Below are 20,437 nucleotides of genomic sequence, written 5' to 3' on the forward strand. Positions count from 1 at the left end.
TTGATTGGCCAGCAAGATGTGGAACAGGGATGCCGGATGCATCCACAATGATGTTGGGACTATGGTGTTCAGGTCATTCATGGTCCATACCAGGAGCAACCAGCAGAATCGCGCACAGCTGTTGTGACAAGGGCACAGCCGTTTGTTTGCAGCTCCATGCTGGTTCCCCGGAAGTTGGTGAAGTAATAACATATGTCCCCGCATTTCACAGAGGTTGCAGGTAAAATGTCGTTGTCCTGCAACTTCTGATGTGATGAATGTTCGAAGCCTTCAAACAAGAGTAAGTGATCGCCTTCCTTTCATATGTTGCAGTGTGATCCAGGCAAATGGTCACATAAATTTCCTTGGTGAAGGTAAGCATCCATCTCCAAGTTACACGGGAGAATGTCTTCATCATTCTTTGAGAAAGAGGGTGTATGCCGCGATTAACTTCATTTTAGCCACAAATTTTCTTTCTCGAACTTCTTCCCACTTCCGTTAGCACTCCCTTCAAAATGTGATCTCGTCTTATCCTTATGCTCAGTCACATCTGAATCTGCTTTCCACACAAACTGAATCAGATAGGGTACATCTTACCATGAAATCAGCATAATCATGTATGTCTTCCGACAGTTTCACATTCAACAATTTGTTGTTTTTCCTTAAAACATTTAAAAGTTATATTCATTTATATGCGTCACACAAATAATATTCAATCAGGTATGTATTTCACTACTAAACTAAGAATAGCATCCACAAATGCTTTCAGGTTAATATAGTTCAAAAATTAACTCATGCAGGTATTTTAGCACTACTCTAAGAAAATAAATTGTATATGATTACAATCACAAACGGGAATATCTAATTCCCAACAACAATTTTCCCAAACCAACAAATTAAGCATAATGTATTATTACCATAATTCCTCTCCACTTTTTCTTTTCCCTTTTTTTTCTTTTCTTTTCTAACAGTGTGTCAGTCGTGGTGATATGAGTTCACTGGTCTTGTAATTGACACAACTCATAACATTGTCGTTATGCCATTATCTTAATTCTACTGTATTCATTTGCAACATCACTTGATTTAATCTTTTAATCTCAGTATTTATGTCGCCATAAAAGTCTTCCTTTTCTGGTTCCACATTTCTTTCCTCATTTGTAACTTCATGCGTTATCATCGTGTTGTTGGTTACCTTATTCAAACACACCGTCACTCAGGCTTTCAAGCAAGCCACCACTAAAACAATTGCCAATATAACTACTAAACCCACAAACAAGTCTGCTACTCCTTGTATATATTCATACCTATGACATAATTATATGTCGATGACATTCAACATTATATACCAAACTAACAAGCTTCCTAAAAGGTAAATAAAGAAAATCCCTTAATATGTAACATAAATCAGATTATTTGTCTTACCCTGATCCCCCTATCTCCCGTGGTCGAACTAAATCCCCTAATCATGAGTGTAGTTGTGATACATTATCCCTCATGTTGCGCTAATATCAGTAGATAATGGTATGTCATGTAGGCAAATAAATGTCACTATCTTCCCTAATTCAAGTCGGAATATTAAATGTTGAAAATGTAATGTTTATCAATGCAAGAGGTGTTAAAATGTAATTCAAATGAATGTAAATCACGACTATCATTTATCCGCCACTGAATGTTCTGCTGGGCTGCTAGGTGCAGCCTCATTTTCTGTGGGATCGTCCATATTAGCCCCATGTGCTTGCTTGCAATGAGAGGCATGAATCCAACTTTCTATTTTGGGTCCATATTTGTTCCTATTCTTATCAATCTCCTATGGTTTATCAATTTGTTCCAAGATACCGCAACCAAAGGTTTTAACCAAAGCTCTACCAAACTATTTCCAATGTGAACAAAAATGCCAGTGAAACAATGATTCGAAGAATTATCTTCAAGGGGTCAATAAATTTATTCTATAACCAGATCTAATTTTCCCATCCAATAGTTTGCCTTGCCACATGCCATATTATAACACTTTAATAAACCTTCGAAAAATGTTTCCCATCTCAACAAATTTCCTTTTTACAAATAGCCATGTGTAACTTACGTATTTAACTACAATATCCTCTCAATTTGTTTGGCCTAACTGGCCGCAAAAGTGGCTGCCGGCATGCAGTACCGTTTTTTATCTACCAAGGAAGTGCTCGTCCACACAAGACCTCTACCAAAATGTTGTTTGTAAAAACAAATCTGGGATTTCTGATTACATGGATGCACTCAGGACATTTTCAGGCTGCTGTTAACAATCCACTATGATAAATTAATTCCTTTACCCACAATCAAATAATTAGTACAAATTGAGGATATTATCCCTATCACATTCATTTATAGATTCATTATGTTGGATCTAAATTTTCAATAATTTCCCACTGCTGCAAGGAAGAACAATAGCTCTCATAAGTCTTAGTAATATCGTACTTAATTTACCCAGCATCGAATAATTTATTTACTATCCTTTCTCATCTGTTAACCAGTGACTTTGTTTGAACTCCAGAACTCAAAACTCACAATAGTTCAAAAGCAAAATTTTCTTTACTATTTTCCCATATCATCTATGCCTAATACACATCCATACATACAGCACAATTTATATGCTGATAAAATTCAAGTTTATATATATAAAAATCCATGAGCAGAGTACTCTGGGAAGTCAGTGTAAGACCTCTCCCAAATTTGGCTAATTGTGTACTCCCACATTTTTATGAAGCTCATATCCATAAATAGCTTTGATTCTCATATAAATTCTATCAAAATGGAATCTCAAGATTACTCCCAATTTTTACTATCAATGAATTTACTATCAATGAATGGCTGCTCATAACTCAGCAAATCAAATTCTTTTATATTCCATCTCCCTTGACAAAAATGATAATGTTCATAATCAAATTATATTTCTATTTTATTTTACGAATTCTCTCGATATGTGATCCCATCCACATGGAACTATCTATTTTCAGACAAGGCACACTGTCGGTGTCAACAATCTTGTAAGATTGATACACAAAAACACACACACACATGCATTATGCATATTTGTTTGCGTTGGAACCATTATTTACAGATCAAGATGGGTGTCAATTTTATTTCAATTTCATAAAATTTGTCCATCAAATTTAAAATGCTAATACACAAATAGACTAAAAGTCTATTCTTAGAAAACCCCTATGATGTCACATTGAAATTACCCTTTCAGTTTCCACAATAATTTATCCAAATTTGACTACCCACCCATTTGTATGTCAGTCGACCACTGACCTATCAATCGTGCGGAACAATAGTCCGAAATTCCCACCTGATCATCATGTGACTCTTGTCACTTGGTTTGCCAAAAAAAAATTGCAAAGCAATTGTTCCAAACTTTGTAAATTTAAAATTTTGTGCCCAACATAAAAGATCCAATTTCAGCATTTGATCAATTAATTATCAATTTGCTTACAAGCAAAAGAAAAAATGAATAATTCTTGCTCCGAAAACTTTTCAGACACAAGAATCATCGACAGTTATTCATGTTTGTCCAGTAATCTAATTTGTTGAGGCCAATCGTCATTTGGGATTTGTCACAATGAAGGCCTAATCGTTGTCTGAGGTATCGGTCAGCACTGGTACCCTTGATCTTGGTTTACCCTATGAACTTGTCTTCCTTTTGGAATACGGACATCCTCTTTTCCAATGTCCCATCCGTCCACACTTGAAACACCGGTTTCTGTCGTTGCCTGGTCTGTGCACCTGTGCACTTGTATTGCTGGGCTGCATCTCTACATCCCTGAGTTGCCACTGCAATCTCTCGTTATCTCCTGAAACACGAAAAAATTATCTGTATCGTCCTTTTTGGGGAGACAACTGGAAATCAGATGGGACAACTGTCATTTTCATTCCTAATTTCGAGGGCAGTTGTGCATTTGTCTCCTCCACTGTATCCTGTATCCTTTTTATTTTAAATTCTAGATCCGTTATCCGTTCTTGCTGTTCCCGTTGTCTGGATTCACCATCCCAAAGATGGAATGCAAGCCAGTCTACCGTTAGATTCTGTCTCTCCCTGGCTTTCAATCTTTGTCCCAATCTTTCCAATCGACTTCGCTCAAATGTACCATCTCTTGGAAACTCCTCAGCATTTCCCTTTGTCCACAAATACCAATTCTCGACCTGCCTTATAGCTTCGGCACCATAACGGTCGTACATATGATATGTACAAGTACCTTTTTGTGGAATCTCTGGTTGTCCTTGTGTATTCTTGCAGGTTCCATTTCCCATTCTGCCTTTTATCAAAGTAGCGTTGGATGTGTTGTAGCTTGTTCCTCTAAAGCTTCACTCGTACCTCCAGGAAGGATCTCTCCACCTGTTCAAACGGTGATTTCCAGAGAATCTCTCTCACCTGTGGCTTTTGCACAATCCAATCTCACAGATCAGTATTTGCAGATGAGCCAGAGGGTCAGTATGAAATGGGTGAATCCTCAGGTGTCCGCTCTGTTGAAGGGGAAATCACACAATGGTAACCGCACATATATATCTATATATAAACTCACCACCTTGCTCAATTTTCCAAGGTTGTCTTCACATTGATAATATCTCACAAAGATATCAAAACTTCTTTCTTGAGGCCGCATTTTCATCAATCAAACAATCAATATATTCTATTCAATTTATTCAGTTCAATTTATTCAATTAAATTCATTCAATTAAATTTATTCAGTTCAATTTATTCAGTTAAATTTATTCAATTAAATTTATTCAGTTTAATTCAATTATTCAATTTCAATTAATTTATCAATATTCATCAATAAATCAAATTAATCATTTTGGATGACTCCTTGCATAAGCCCTTTCCCCAATGATGTCAGGACAGGTCCATCTATTGACTGAGATTGAAGATCATCGGTCGTCACCTCTAGTTCATACCTCATGTCAATTGACGAATCACTGTTCTGTCCTAGGGTCATATCTGACATATTTTCCCATTTTGTCTGGTCTCCACAAATTTTCTTTGCAACCACTAAAGGCAACTCATCCTTCATTCGTGAGACAGCCAAAATGGATGGCAGATATTAAAGTTCTTTGGGAAAAATATCTCATCATTTTTCTTTTAATAGTACCCAAAATCTCTTGGCAATATAAATTTCGTAAAACTCCTGAAATGGGACTGTCAAATTCCTTCAATCATGCTAAATTTTGAAACTCCATCACTTGTAATACCCAATTTATCCCATAGGGCTTGAAAGTTCTTTCCCAAGTTCGTGCAATCATTCTGCATCGGAACCCTATGATATCATTCATAATAATCATCATGATTTTATAATCATGGTCATATCATAATCATCTATTTGAAAAACAAACATTTCCTTTATCACCACAGCTATGTGGTATACTCAACAATAAATAAACTGTACATAGCAAAAGGCTACCTCCTGACCACGTAGTATTCCTATTGACAATAAGTCATAACAATATCGAATAATCATTAAACAATTAAAAGAAAAATCGCTTCTACTGCTCCAGCCGCAGCATTCGTCATTTTGTCTGCTCATTCGCGTGACCAAAACGAAATAAAGGGAGCTCAACCATTACACGGCGCTTTTAATGGCGCATGCCATAGGAACTCAACGCAATTTCGATTCGGCCAGAAAAACGAGCAAATTTTGGAGGATGTTAACTGGAATTTGTCGTGAAAATATATACAAAATATACAAAAATATATACCCACAAAAATAAACAAACCCAAACAAACCCAAGGTCGACCATATTACACAATATTACACCATTTCAGGTAACATGAGAAAATCGTCATGATTGCTGAAATGTTCCAGGGTTTATGCACAGCTTAAAAGAGGTATGCTTTGTGGTGTTGCCCACCTACCACATTGAATTAAATTACCACATTTAATTAAATTACACCATTTTAGCATCGTATTGATTGCTGGAATGTTCCAGGGTTTATACACACCTTAAAAGAGGTATGCTTTGTGGTGTTGCCCACCTACCACATTGAATTAAATTACCCATAAACATTTCTTCCGTTCAACAGAACAAACATTTCCTATATCATGACATGTGCATGTCTTCAAAAAATTGTTTGACCACAACAACAATGAACAGAAAGAGTGAAAGGTAAAAGTAAAACGAATTAAAACTGCGGGCAGTGATGATCCGGGGACCATACCGCTCCATCCTGATTGGACGGGTGCATGCCAGAGTCGTTAACAACGACAGTGCAGATCCGATTGTTCAAAATTTCAACTCAATTGATCGGAAAATGAACGCAGGGATGCATTTTAAAGGTTTTCAAGAAATCCACCATGGCCGCCATGTCACGTGACTTATGATGTCATAATTAATATATGCATCCAATCAAGTGACTTACGATGATTGGTCAAGGTATCAAGCTCATCTGACCAACGGTTTGGCCTGCAGGTCGACACCAAGTTCATGGTCAGAAGAGAAAAAATGTAATTAATTAAATAAGTACTTCATTAATTTCTAATAATTAAATAACTCGTGAATTCTCATCCGATTCACTTAACATTTGAGTGTTCCCAAAACGTTGCAACAACGAAAGTGAAACGTTGTAGCGACGTTGTGGAAACGTTAGCAGAACCCAACATTTGAATGTTCCCAAAACGTTGGAGCAAAACGTTGCAACAACGAAAGTGAAATGTTGTAGCGACGTTGTGGAAACGTTAGCAAAACCCAACATTTGAATGTTCCCAAAACATTGGAGCAAAACGTTGCAACAACGAAAGTGAAACGTTGTAGCGACGTTGTGGAAACGTTAGCAAAACCCAACATTTGAATGTTCCCAAAACGTTGGAGCAAAACGTTGCAACAACGAAAGTGAAACGTTGTAGCGACGTTGTGGAAACGTTAGCAAAACCCAACATTTGAATGTTCCCAAAACGTTGGAGCAAAACGTTGCAACAACGAAAGTGAAACGTTGTAGCGACGTTGTGGAAACGTTAGCAAAACCCAACTTTGAATGTTCCCAAAACGTTCCAACAACAAGTTCCAACAACAAGTTCCAACAACAAGTTCCAACAGCAAGTTCCAACAGCAAGTTCCAACAACAAGTTCCAACGGCATGTTCCAACAACAAGTTCCAACAACAAGTTCCAACAACAAGTTCCAACAGCAAGTTCCAACAACAATTTCCAACAAGAAGTTCCAACAACAAGTTCCAACAACAAGTTCCAACAACAAGTTCCAACAACAAGTTCCAACAACAAGTTCCAACAACAAGTTCCAACGGCATGTTCCAACAACAAGTTCCAACAACAAGTTCCAACAACAAGTTCCAACAACAAGTTCCAACAACAAGTTCCAATGGCATGTTCCAACAACAAGTTCCAACAACAAGTTCCAACAACAAGTTCCAACAACAAGTTCCAACAGCAAGTTCCAACAACAAGTTCCAACAACAAGTTCCAACAACAAGTTCCAACAACAAGTTCCAGCAACAAGTTCCAACAGCAAGTTCCAACAACAAGTTCCAACAACAAGTTCCAACAACAAGTTCCAACAACAAGTTCCAACAGCAAGTTCCAACAGCAAGTTCCAACAACAAGTTCCAACAACAAGTTCCAACAACAAGTTCCAACGGCATGTTCCAACAACAAGTTCCAACAACAAGTTCCAACAACAAGTTCCAACAACAAGTTCCAACAACAAGTTCCAACAGCAAGTTCCAACAACAAGTTCCAACAGCAAGTTCCAACAACAAGTTCCAACAACAAGTTCCAACAACAAGTTCCAACAACAAGTTCCAACAGCAAGTTCCAACAACAAGTTCCAACAACAAGTTCCAACAACAAGTTCCAACAGCAAGTTCCAACAACAAGTTCCAACAACAAGTTCCAACAACAAGTTCCAACAACAAGTTCCAACAACAAGTTCCAATGGCATGTTCCAACAACAAGTTCCAACAACAAGTTCCAACAACAAGTTCCAACAACAAGTTCCAACAGCAAGTTCCAACAACAAGTTCCAACAGCAAGTTCCAACAACAAGTTCCAACAGCAAGTTCCAACAACAAGTTCCAACAACAAGTTCCAACGGCATGTTCCAACAACAAGTTCCAACAACAAGTTCCAACAGCAAGTTCCAACAACAAGTTCCAACAACAAGTTCCAACAACAAGTTCCAACGGCATGTTCCAACAACAAGTTCCAACAAGTTCCAACAACAAGTTCCAACAACAAGTTCCAACAGCAAGTTCCAACAACAAGTTCCAACAACAAGTTCCAACAGCAAGTTCCAACAACAAGTTCCAACAGCAAGTTCCAACAACAAGTTCCAACAACAAGTTCCAACAACAAGTTCCAACAACAAGTTCCAACAACAAGTTCCAACAGCAAGTTCAAAAATCCTCAATTTTCATCCGATTCACCATTTAATTTGTTCAAAGAACGTTCATTTCGTAAAATCGACCCAACCACAACAACCCATGCTATCTGTCTGACAAATTTCATCAAAAAACAACAGCACTGGTTTTGCTTCCTGGAAGCTTCCTGCAAAACGCTTTGCTTCTCGCAAAACGTCCGCCAATGGGAACTAGAGGGAGGGGGAAGGAGCGGGAGCAAGAGACAGGTAGCCGGAATGGACATGAGGGACAATGAGGGACAGTGAGGGAGTGTCAGTATGCAATTTTCATCCAATCGCCATCTTTCAAAATAATTCTGGACCGGCATGAGATGGCGTTGTCTGTCATTAATTTATATGTTGATCGAACGATTTTTAGGTGTTATAAAATGGTGGGAAAAAATTGGCGAAAATTTTCCCTCTCCTCCACCCCCCCATTTTTTTTTTTTTTTTTTTTTTTTTTTACTTTGGACCCTCGGCTTTCGTCCGACACAATTCCGTTTAATTTGTCTACATCCGACCAGCCGTTCCAAAGATATAAGCCGTTTTGTTGCAATACCATAAATTGGAATGAGGGAAAATATATATATATATAAATATAACTCCATTTCCCTGCTCCCTGTCGCACGCCGAGCAAGTCGCGTGCTTTGAGCAAGTGCAAACAAACAAGTGTAAACTACTTTACACGTGTACGGGTATGTAAACGAGTGTACCGGCCTTACACGACCTGGAAGCAAATGGTCGCATGGTGCACTCATGCCCCGTTTGCTCCCAGGTCACAGTAAGGCCCTTAATGACCAGCGCCGACCTGGCGCATTTTATTTAGACAGCGCAAAAAATACGTATTTACAGAAATCATTTAGAAAAACACGAATAATAGCTACAATCGTTTGTCGATGTTCCATCCGTGACTTCGTTACACCACCTATATCGCGGCATCGGTGCGCAAGGAAGCCCCACACCACGTCCTCCACCATGTATGTACAAAAACTATTCCCAGGTTCGGAAATCATACTGGACAAAAACAAGACACACTTACCTTTTAAAGATCTTGTTTGTGTCCAATTGATGCCAGCGGTGCCTCCATATTGTCGTGGAAGTGGTTTGGGACTCAAGACCAATGACCGGAAAACAGGTTTACAAAGATCCAGACTTTATTAACTAGTTGTTCACTTCATTCAAATACTAATAACTACCGTTAACTCAATGGACCAGATAGCTCTATCCGCATAGTCCCTCTTTCTCAGACGATGTTTCTCCGTAGCACCGTACTCATTGGTATTCGTTCGTTCGTCGGGCAGGGCTTCTGAGGACAAGTGCTCCTGAATCAAAGTCTGTTCTGGTTTATATCGGCACACTTGAGTTAATCCCTTCTCCGCTGAAAGGTTGCTCTGTCATCCCGCTCGCCTTACTGGCACCAACTCGCTCCCCTCCTGCTGTGAGTTATATTTGCCTTACAATAGGAGAGTGCTCTAGCCTGGGGCTGTGACCAGGTGAACAAGTCATTACTACTTTCGTGCACATTCCTGACATTCATTTCAAGTCGTTGGTTCTTCCTCGTTACCAGTTCCAATCAATGATTTACCAGTTCTAATCAATGAGTTACATTTCCACAGTGACCATCCTCACGAAGGCTACCATCCCCACAAGAGCAACGTACAAAACGGCCATGCAGACTTCACCGTGCTGTTTAACCCTCCGGGGATCTTTGGATGGCCAAGGGTTAACCATGACCATCACCGCCGTGCCTCGGCACAATGTACCATTTCCTGTGTGTTTTATATTTCACGGCGATGGCCCCGCTTCACACAGGGGTGACAAAGGCTTCATTGGCTTGATATGGGTGAGAGAGAGAGAGAGAGAGTGAGAGTGAGAGTGAGAGTGTGAGAGTGAGAGTGTGAGAGTGAGAGTGAGAGTGAGAGAGAGAGAGAGAGAGAGAGAGAGAGAGAGAGAGAGAGAGAGATAAAGAGGGAAGGAGGGGTGGGACAGAGACAGAGACAGAGAGGTGGGAGAGAGGGAGAGAAGGAGATAGAGGGGTGGGAGAGAGGGAGAGAGGAGTGAGAGAGAGAGAGAGAGAGAGAGAGAGAGAGAGAATGAGAGAGAGAGAGAGAGAGAGAGAGAGAGAGATGAGAGAGAGGTGGGAGAGAGGGAGAGAGGAGAGAGAGGGGTGGGAGAGAGGAGAGAGGAGTGAGAGAGAGAGAGAGAGAGAGAGAGAGAGAGAGAGAGAGAGAGAGAATGAGAGAATGAGAGAATGAGAGAATGAGAGAATGAGAGAATGAGAGAATGAGAGAATGAGAGAGAGAGAGAGAAAGAGAAAGAGAAAGAGAAAGAGAAAGAGAAAGAGAAAGAGAGAGATAGAGAGAGAGAGAAAGAGAAAGAGAAAGAGAGAGAGAGAGAGAGAAAGAGAAAGAGAAAGAGAAAGAGAGAGAGAGAGAGAGAGAGAGAGAGAGAGAGAGAGAGAGAAAGAGAAAGAGAAAGAGAGAGAGAGAGAGAGACTTTTGTATCTTTTTATTATAAAAATAGAAAAAGAAAACCCCCAAATAGGGGTCACATTCTCATTTCAAGCAGAGAAACAAACAAAAAATATTAATACAGTAAAATTATGCACAAAACATTTCACAAAACAATAAACGTTTCTCCAGGATTTTACAAATGACTTCTTTCACGCACCGTTTGGTCTCAAACTGTGGCAGCCTTCCTGTTATGGAGAAAAAGGCAAAGTCTAACTTTACACGGCTCGTCACAAGATTTTTAAACAAGAACAAGGCATTTTCCTCATTAGCTCCAAGATCATCAACTTTTCTTTTTCTTGATTTATACACTGCCATTTTTGCCTGTGCAAGCAGGAAATTACCTAACACATCATTCATATTCTTGTGTGAGATGTCTAAGCCATAAATGAAAACACAAGTGTTGAAAACCAAGCCAATCCTGCCAAAACAATTCTTAAGAAAGATAAATAAAGGAGCCAACCGTTGACATTCAACATAAATATGAAAGAGGTTTTCAGGCCTTTTACAAAAGGGACATTCATCTGCTAGGAGACTTGAGAAGCGGTGCAGCAAGTGGTTAGAGGGGAGGATCCAGTGTGCAAGTCTCCATTGGAGGTCACCATGTCGTGGCGGCACAGGAGGATGATAGAATCCTTTCCAATTAGGAAAATATGGGGGGGAACAAGGTAAGAGATCTCTCCATCGAACCCTCGGCTGTGTCATTTGCCCTTGCAAAAGGAAACTTACGCAACCCAAATAGAGGTCGTTTTGTTTAGGAAACCCATTGAATCCTATGCTAAAGGGGGTACACGGAGGAGAGTTGGCAAGAGAAAACTTGCAAATAAGTTCAGGAAAGGTAGCAGGAGAAGCACCTTGTTCGTTGTCTGCTTGGACTTGCTCCCAGTTAGGTGCAAGCTGTACATAGGTATGAAGCACACAGCGTAGCAGACGCGTAGAGAGAGAGAGAGAGAGAGAGAGAGAGAGAGAGAGAGAGAGAGAGAGAGAGAGAAAAAGAAGGAGAGAGGGAGAGAGAGGGAGGGAGAGGGAGAGAAGGTGAGAGAGGGAGAGAGAGGTAGAGGGAGGGAGAGGGAGAGAGGAGGAGGAAAAGCGGGAGAGGGGAGGGGAGAGGGTACCCCAGGAGATCTATCGGGGGAGAGCTACCACCGAGTTTGAGGATGCAGCACCGGCACCTCCACCGGAATCGGGGACAACGGATACCTTCGAGGATCCCGATCCGGGTTTGACGGCGGCAGCTGCTGCCGGACCCAAGCCAGGAAGTAACGCTAAGTGCTATTTCTGTGGGAACCGGAACCATCTCAGGTCAGTTTGTCCGGCTAAGGAAGCAAAGTGTCATTTGTGCGCAAAGACGGGTCACTTTGCTAAAGTTTGTCGAGCATCACAAGGCCGGCGAGCTCACTCGGGCGCTGAATGTGCTTATCTCCGCGCCCGCAGTACGAACGGCGCCTGGCGCGCCTCGCCCTCCGTGGGCCCCGAGCTGAGCGCTCGACCTTGATGAGACTCGCCGCGCCGACTAAACAAGTGTCGCGATCACTTCAGTATGCAGCACGACCGTCCTTGACACGAATTCTTTCGATGCCCAGCCAACTTCCGGGATCGGCCACCCGATCGGTGAACGCTGGCTTTGAAACTCCGCACGTGGCACGAGCGCCCTCTGGAGGCGGCACGATCGACCTCCAATCGACTTTGACTGCACGAAGGCTGGGATCTTCGTGGGTGGCACGAGCGCCCTCTGGAGGCGGCAGGACTGGCCTACAAGCAAATTCAACGGCACGGAAGACATTAGCTGGCGTCGGATCCACACGCGAGGCTCGCGCGCCTCCCCTCGACGATTCGACATCTACAGGGCCACTGGCCTGGCCCGCGCGATTATCCCACTCATGATTGAAGGAATTTTTTGCAAATGCTTTAATTGACACGGGATCCACTGATAGTTATGTAGATGTTCGACTTGTACAGAGACATGGATGGCCGATTCTTGGGACAAGACTCAGAATCTTCATGGCTTCTCAGGGGCTATGGCTTAGCACAAAGGGGGAATATCGACTGAAGTTTGTCATTAAGGGTCGAATGTTTCCGGATGTGCATTTAATGGTCTTACCAGCATTATATGCAGTTTTGTTAGGACATGATTTTCTCTAGCGACATGGGCACTTGGAAATGGAATTTGGTGGTACTGATACTCTTGCTGTGTGTGCTCTTGCAGTGATGGAAATTGAGCCACTGTCGCTGTTTCCCAATATGACCACAGACTGTACACCTGTTGCGGTTAAATCACGACGCTACTCACGAGCTGACATGCAATTCATTGCGGAAGAGACTGTGCAGCTACTAAAGGAAGGTATCATAGAACCTAGTCGGTCGCCTTGGAGGGACCAGGTTATGGTGGTTCGGACCGAATCACATCGCAAACGCATGGTAATCGACTATTTGCAGACGATTAATCGGTTTACCCAATTGGATGCCTACCCACTCCCGGGAATGGACTCCCTGGTTCGACAGGTGGCACAGTATTCGGTCTATAGCACTCTCGATCTACGTAGTGCGTATCATCAGATCCCCATCTCTGCGGCGTATCGCATCTATACTGTGTTCAAATTAGGCCAGAGGTTGTACCAGTTCACCCGGCTACCTTTCGGGGTCACGAATGGAGTTACATGTTTTCAAAGGGCTATGGACGACCTCATCGCTAAGGAGAACTTAACCGATGTCTTTGTTTAGCTGGATAATCTCACGGTTTGCGGGTATGACAAAGAACATCATGATGCTAATCTGAAGCACTTCCTCGAGGTTGCGCACACCGCACAGGTATCACATGACTATGAATGAGGCTAAATGTCGCTACTCTGCTCGCACGATAGATCTCCTGGAATACACCGTGACCCATGGCTCTGTTGCTCCGGATAAGGAGCGTCTGCGACCCTTGCTCGACATGGCCCCGCCCTGCGATCGTGCTTCCTTGAAGCGTGCTCTCGGGCTGTTTGCTCATTATTCCAAGTGGGTTCAAACATTTTCCGCGAAGCTCTGCCCACTTGTGGACTGCGATGCGTTCCCCATGGGTCTCGCTGCCAAGGCCGCTTTTCATGGCCTTAAGTCTGACATCGCTGGCGCCGCTGTGTCGATGATTGACGAAAATAAATCCTTTGTTTTGGAAAGCGATGCGTCGGATCATGCGATAGCTGCGACGCTCTCTCAAGGGGGGCGCCCTGTGGCCTTCTTTTCAAGGACTCTCTCCTCCGTGGAACAGCGACATTCGTCAGTCGAAAAGGAGGCGTATGCCATCGTTGAGTCGATCAGGCGTTGGCGTCACTATTTGCTTGGACGATGTTTCCAAATTATCACAGATCAAAAGAGCGTTGCATTTATGTATGACACACAGCATGCTCAACGCATTAAGAATGAGAAAATCACTCGCTGGCGGATCGAGCTCACCGATTTCTGCTACACAACCAAATATCGCCCAGGGCGGGATAACCTTGTTGCCGATGCTTTATCGTGGCCGGCGATGTGTGCGAGCCTCACCTCTGTTGAGGACCTGCGCGTTCTTCATGACACCTTGTTCCATCCCGGTGTGACGCGTTTCGCTCATTACGTGCGCAGTCGTAACTTGCCCTATTCCGTTGAGGATATTCGTCAGCTCTGTCGCACTTGTTCCGTATGCGCTGAACTCAAACCTCGCTTCTACAACCCTCCTATGGGCACGCTAGTCCAAGCCACCAGGCCGTCGGAGAGATTGGCGATGGATTTCGAAGGACCACTGCCGGCGTCACCGGCTTCGAGTAATTCTCGTTATCTACTCACGATCGTTGATGAGTTCTCTAGATTCCCTTTTGCTTTCCCGTGCGGAGATATGTCGGCTGCTACGGTTATCCGGTGCTTGCAGAACTTGTTTTCTATGTATGGGAATCCGGCCTATGTGCATACCGATCGAGGGGCGGTGTTCTTGTCCCAGGACGTGAGGAACTTCTTGCTCCAGCATAATGTCGCTTCAAGCTATACTACTCTGTATAGGCCACAGGCGAATGGACAGGTCAAACGCTTTAATGGCATTATATGGAGGGCAGTTACTCTGAGTCTTAAGTCGCGGCCGAGGACTAGACAAATGGGCTTGGTCACTACCCGGGGCATTAAACTCTATCAGGACTTTATTGTGTACTGCTACCAATCAAACTCCCTAGCAACGGATGTTTCATTACCCGAGGTATTCGGGTAGTGCCCGACCTTTACCGGGTTGGCTTGCTGAGCCGGGACCGGCTTTTCTCAAATGGGCAGTTCGCATGAGTAAATATGACCTGCTGGTAGATAAGGTGCAAGTTCTCCAAGCTAACCCCGAGCACGCTCGTGTGTTGTTGCCCAATGGACGGGAGTCGAAGGTCTCAGTACGCCACCCGGCCCCATGCGGGGAAGTTGACGAACCAGCTTACGATTCCGTTGATCCGCCCATTGAGCAGCCTATGGAGTATCTGCCGGTTTCCTCGCCGCTACATGCACCCGATCCGGCTAGCCTGGTGGGGCCACCGCCATCACCCGATTTAGGCGGCTACTCTGACGCGGGGGTCTCCGGTCTTGGGGATGTAGTACCCGGTAGTTACCGGACCCGTGCCAGGAGAGAGATTCGCTGCCCTGATCACTATGGTTGGGTCTGACTGACATGGACTGGAAACTGCTGCTCACTGATATTACTCTGCTACTATGTGCTGCTAGCTTGATTTCTGCCTTAGCGGAAGTGTAGTTTTAACGGCGGGGAGAATGTAATGAAATTGTGTCTAAGTTGAACAAAGGTGTTATGCTGTCTCCAACCACTGAGAGGCTTCTATATGAACTCGGAAGAACATCGCTCCGAGACATTCCTGTGGCATTTATTCTGTGTGATAGTGTATACTCAAATGGTGCGTATATCTAGATGATCCAGGCTTGCTTGCACTAATTGCTATTAATTGCTACTCCCATGATTATGAAATACTGACACAATGCTTGATTATTTCTTACTGGTGTTGCCAGAGATCAAAACTGAATTAAACCTACTGTTGCGGTTTTGAGAACCCACACAAATAACATCATTAAAGGTTAAAGGTTGCACCCCATAGATAGGCCACAAGCAACACGTAGGTCACATTAGGACGGTAGTTATTTCTTAGTATGTGTTTAGATAAGGCCATGTCCAGTAGTTGCATCTGCGTTGTGTCAAACAAATAAGAGTAGGCCCCTTTCGTTCATTTTGGCAGCCTCACTCCAAGCGACGCCACTGAGCTATACCGCTCTTCAGTCTATACCCCATCGGCCCTCCCAATTTGTTACGCTCCTTGGCCAGCAGCCTTCGCTGCCCTTGGGCTCGCTCAAAGCAGCCCAAACGCCACGAGGTGAAGCCCGGAAAAAGGGGGCGGAGTGCAAGGATAGAGGTGCGGCCACGTCAAGCAGCCATCAAGGCGGAGCCGGTAAGCCCTCACCAGCCAACCAGGGCTGAGGGGAGATCGCCTGACCGGGCGTGGTTGGGGCTTCGAGAGCATTCGCTGGCTTGGCTTATAAAAGCGTGGACACAAAGCCCTCAAAAGGACTGACGCAACTGCACTCATTATATGAGGACTGGCCAGAAGAACTTCGTGGTATAAAGAGCGCATTCAGAAGGACTGGTACGAGAGTTGAGTACGATAGGGAGAGACGCATTGTGGCAACCAGCTTACAAAGCGCGAGCGCACGGCACGCATTGCCGAGAACTGCAGCGTGCAGAAGGACATTGGGGAAGGGGCGCTTGGAACGAGAACGAGCATGAAAGTTATCAGGCAGCCAAGAAGGCTGCAAAGAAAGAGGTAGCAAAGGTGCAGGAGGAACGTAGGAAAATGATCGGAGAACGCTTGGATTCGGAAGAGGGTCAGAGAGCGGTATTCAGGATTGCAAAGCAGATAGCGAAAGAGAGGTGTGATGTGATGGGGGTGAGTTGCTTGAAGGATGAAGTGGGACAAATCGTTGTGGACACAGATGGAATTAAAGGAAGATGGAAAAGATATATGGAAATGCTGTTGAATACAGAGAATGAATGGGCTGGCAACATAGAGAGTAACCCAGTTTTAGGACCGGCAGAGAAGATAACCGAGAAGGAAGTTGAGGAAGCGACAAAAGCAATGAAGAGTAGAAAAGCGGGAGGGCCGACGGAAGTTGTGGGAGATATGTTGAAGGCAGCAGGAAGTTGGGGTGTGAAGAGAATTACAGAGATCTGTAATCTGGTGGTGAAAGAAGGCCGCATTCCAGTGGATTGGGAACTGAGTATCCTCGTCCCTCTATACAAGGGGAAAGGTGACCCGCTGGAGTGTGGCTCGTACCGAGCGATAAAGTTATTGGAGCATGGAATGAAGGTATTGGAAAGGGTGTTGGAGAGGAGGATAAGGAAGAAGGTGAAGATCGATGAAATGCAGTTTGGATTTATGCCAGGAAGAGGAACGACAGACGCGCTCTTTATTGTGAGGCAGTTGCAGGAGAAGTACATGGAGAAGAGGAAGAAGTTGTTTCTTGGGTTTGTTGATCTGGAGAAAGCATTCGATAGGGTTCCACGCAAAGTATTGACATGGGCATTGAGGAAGTTAGGAGTGGAGGAATGGTTGACCAGAGTAGTGATGGCAATGTACAAAAGAGCGCGCACAGCTGTAAGGACGAAGGACGGGAACAGTGGTGAGTTTGAGGTGAAGGTGGGAGTGCATCAGGGGCCGGTACTAAGTCCACTACTATTTGTAGCTGTGATGGAGGTGCTGGCTCAGAACTGTAAAGGAGGGTTTACCGTGGGAGTTGTTGTATGCAGATGATCTGGTGTTGATTGCAGAAAGTATGGATGGACTGAAGGAAAAGATGAACAAGTGGAAGGATGTATGGAGACAAAAGGTCTGAAGGTGAATATCGGAAAGACGAAGGTGATGGCAAGTGGTAAAGCATGTGGTGAGGTGGAAAGAACTGGGAAGTGGCCATGTGCTGTGTGCAGGAAGGGTGTCGGAGTGAACTCCATTCAATGTACAATGTGCGCTGAGTGGGTTCATCAAAAATGTAGTGGTCTGAGAGGGTCATTAACCAGTGTGGCAGCTACATTCAAATGTAAGGTGTGCACAGAGGGAGCTGCAGATGGAGGAAATGTTGATTTGGATCTTGGAGACGGCGTGAAGCTGGAAGGTGTGAAAACATTTTGCTACCTCGGAGACATGCTGAATGGAGAAGGTGGATCAGACTCGGCAACGGTTGCAAGAGTGAGATGTGCATGGAAGAAGTTTCGGGAACTGAGTGGCGTGCTGACAAGGAGGGGTGTCGTTGAAGCTGAAGGGAAAGGTGTATGCTGCATGTGTGAGAAGTGTTATGATTTATGGGAGCGAGACATGGGTAATGAACGTAGAGCAGCAACGAAGGCTGGAAAGGATGGAAATGCGAATGGTTCGGTGGATGTGCGGAGTATCGTTGAGAGAGAGGCAGACAAATGATGAATTGCGAAAGATGATGGGAATAGAACCTGTGATTGATGCTGTGAAGAGGAACAGGTTGAGGTGGTTTGGTCTAGTGTTGAGGAAGGATAAAAGTGACTGGTTGAGAAGAGTGATGGAAATGAATGTAGAAGGAAGTAGAGGACGGGGCAGACCGAGAAAGACTTGGTTGAAGATGGTGGAAGAAGAAATGCGGACAAGGGGGTTAACAAAGAGAGATGCAGAAAATAGGGCAAAATGGAGAAGATTGTCATTGGGACCGCAAGGCTAACCCCCGCTCTCGCAGGGAAAATGGCCTTCAAATGCATGTTGTTGTTGTTGTAATCAGTATCCGAGAAATGGGCAACCTTCCAGGAGGAAATGTGCAACAACATCTTCACAATGTCGCGGTAAATAGTAGAGATATCAAAATTAAAAACAAATTCCAACTTTTTCACAGACTACAACCGAGCTGGAATGAGTATTAAATTTTGATTTCTTACTTTCTATTTATATTTGAAGTTTAAATCATTATGTAATGAACACAAAAGGGTCCATATGTGACAGATCCCGCCCCTCTTTCCCTCCATTGTAGGTTTTACCCAACAATATGAATTTTGTTCTTTCCTGCCCCCTCCACTTCCCACTCCCATTCCTTCCTTTGCTGCACCAAAAATGGTTTTCATTGCAGTGTTACGCAGAACGTATCACGGTCTGCACTGGTGCAGTTGGTTACCTTTATATCCCTGTGCACAACGTTCCGGGAGTGCATGTACTCAAAAGCATCAGCCATCTGGAGGGAGGAGATGAAATATTCAAACATGAACACAGATTGTGGTTGTTGAGATTTTACAATTTTGAGTGCAATTCTTTGTGTTATATTTCAAACCACGTCATAAACATCACACTGAGGCTGAAACCAACTTCCGCTCACCTGCTTCATGGGAAACCACAACTCTCTTTCTGGACGATTCCTCAGATAATGAATTTGGGAAGCGAGTGAACCTGCACACATCAGACAGAAACATACATGAGCGAGGCAATGAGATTTTTCATTTTTGAGAAAACACGAGTTGACTAAAAGTTGTTTTGTTTTTCAATGTTTCATTGTTAAAATAAACAGAAAATGATAAAGATAAAAATTTGCTTGCAAAGGTCATTGAAAGCAAGGTGATAGATGGCCACAGGTGGACACAAGTAGGGGAAAAATGAACAGGAAAAAGGGCGAGAGAGGGAGAGAGACTTTACTTTGGTGTCTTTTTGTGATAAAAGTATAAAATGAAAAGTATTCAACCTCCAATTTACATACAAATCACAACCTCATTTCCAATGCATTTGCACAAAACACCCCCCCCTGCCCCATAACTCTTCAAACACAAGAAGGTTCCCCATGTTTACATGATAAGCATGTTCGAGCTTTATACGTGCTGACACCATCCGGATAAAACAAAAAAGTGCATTTTCATTATTTCCACTACCTAATCTCGCTTTTCTGGTTTTATAAATTGCACGCTTAGCAATTCCAAGCAAAAAATTCAAAAGCAAAATCACAGAGTTTTTCCTCGTATTACATGCAAATCCGTAAACAAAGATTGTAACAGAAAAAAACAATTTTGAATTTGCAAAAGATTCGGCTCAGATACAGAAACAGAGATGACAATCTCATGCACTCAATAAACACATGATACAAATGTTCAACATTACCACAAAAAGGACATAAATTAGACACAGCAGGGTTAAACTTCTGAACTAACACCAGTGTGGCCAGGGCGTGATGGACCAGGCTCCAATTTAGGTCTCCTGTTCGTCCGACAGTCGGACACCTGTACATTTCATCCCAATTTGGAGTGAGAAATGCTCCTGAAGGTAAAAGCTCTTTCCACTTGTTTCTTAAGGGTGCTGCACAGCCCGGTAAGTACACCTCCAGACAAATTCTGTACATTGCCCTTTTCCCCATGATGTGGAACACACCGGATTGTTCGCTGTTGGAGGAAAACACACCATGTTGTTCCTGGGCAGTGACTGAGAGTTCAGGGAAGGTTAACCGAAAATCTACTTCCTCATTTACCCCATTCCACCCAATATTTAAATCTAACAAAGTCTGGGATACAATATTTATGACCCTGCTCACTATTC

This window comes from Myxine glutinosa, unplaced genomic scaffold (genome assembly GCF_964187855.1).
Source record: "Myxine glutinosa unplaced genomic scaffold, kmMyxGlut1.1 SCAFFOLD_597, whole genome shotgun sequence".
Classification (NCBI taxonomy): domain Eukaryota; kingdom Metazoa; phylum Chordata; class Myxini; order Myxiniformes; family Myxinidae; genus Myxine; species Myxine glutinosa.